The following is a 1,785-nucleotide window of genomic DNA, read 5'->3' on the forward strand; positions in this document are numbered from 1 at the left end:
GAGGCAGGAAACTCGCTTGAGCCCAGGAGTTGGAGGTTGCTATGAGCTGTGATGCCATGGCACTCTACGCAGGGGGACAGCTTGAGGCTCTGTCTCAAAAAGAAAAAAAAAAAAGACATGAGTCCTCCAAGCTTCTTCATTTTCTAGATTGTTTTGGCTAGTCTGGTTCCCTTTTGAATTTCTATGTGAATTTTAAAATCAACTTGTCAATATTTGCAAAGAAACCATCTGGGAATTTGATAGGGACCACACTGAATCTTTAGATCAATTTAAGGAGTAGTACCCTTAACAATATTAAATCTTCTGGTCCATGAACATGAGATGTCTTTCTATTTGTTTAAGTTTTCTTAAATTTATTTCAACATGTTTTATAATTTCCAGAGTATATGTTTTCCACTTTTATATACTTTATTCATGTCTTATTCTTTTTATGCTACTATAAGTAGAATTGCTTTTTTAATTTTATGTTCAGATTGTTTATTGATAGTGAATATAGAAATACAATTTATTTGTGTATATATATATATTGATAAGCTTGCTGAATTTATTTATTAGCTCTCACAGGGGTCAGGAAACTGCGGCTGCAAGGCCATATATGGTCTTGTAGGTTCTTGAGTGTGCCTTTTGACTGAATCCAAATTTTACAGATAAATCCTTTCATTAAAAGGGTACAACAGAGAAAGATAAAACTTTTCTTGCCTACTTGGGTGCTTATAAAAGACAATCTTGAAATCAGAAGGCTGTAGATACCCCATCCTGGGATGGCAAAAATGGACATCTTTCTCATTTCTGATCTTAAGAGGAAAGGATTCAGCTCTTTATCATTAAATATGTTGATAGTTGTGGGATTTTTGTTGAGGACCTATATCAGGCTGAGAAATATACCTTCCTACTTATTTTGTTGAGTGTTTTTATTAAGAAAGGGTGTTAGAGTTCAACAAATTTTTTTTGCTTTTTTTTTTTTGAGACAGAGTCTCACTATGTTGCCCTCCGTAGAGTGCTATGCTGTCGCTGTTCACAGCAACTTCAAACTCTTGGACTTAAGCGATTCTCTTCCCTCAGCCTCCCAAGTAGCTGGGACTATAGGTGCCCACCACAATATCCAGCTATTTTTTTTGCATCTTTTGAGATTATTATATGGTTTTCTTTTCTATTGTATTAACATAGTGTATTATATTCATTTATTTTGTATGTTGAACCAACCTTGCATTGCTGGGATAAACCTCATGTAGTTACGGTCCATAAGCCTTTTTTATATACAGCTTGCTAATATTGCTAATATTTGGTATCAACTGACCTCATAAAATGAGTAGGAAAGTGTTCTCATATTTTTTGAAAGATTTCGTGAAGGATTGGTGTTAATTCCTCTTTGTATAATTCTTTAGTGAAGTCATCGGGTCCTGTGCTCTCATTAATTGAAAGGATTTTCATTATTAATCAGTCTTTCTACTTGCTATAGGTCTTTTCAGATTGCTGTTTATTTTTGAATCAGTTTGAATCACATTCTAGTAATGTATTTATTTCATCTAGGTTATCTTATTTATTGTCATACAATTGTCTATGACATTCCCTTACAATCCTTTTTATTTCTGTAAGGTTGGTAACATTATCACCTCTTCCTGGTTTTAGTACTTATAAGTCTTTTTCTTTCCCTTTCTTTCTCTCAAGCTAAATTTTGTTGAACTTTTAAAAGAATCAACTTCCAGTTTTCTTTTCTTTTTTTTTTTTGAGACAGAGCCTCAAGCTGTCCCCCTGGGCAGAGTGCCGTGGCATCACAGCTCACAG

The sequence above is a fragment of the Otolemur garnettii genome, unplaced genomic scaffold, assembly GCF_000181295.1.
Source record: "Otolemur garnettii isolate 467f Iridium unplaced genomic scaffold, OtoGar3 scaffold00002, whole genome shotgun sequence".
In the NCBI taxonomy this organism is placed as follows: Eukaryota; Metazoa; Chordata; class Mammalia; order Primates; family Galagidae; genus Otolemur; species Otolemur garnettii.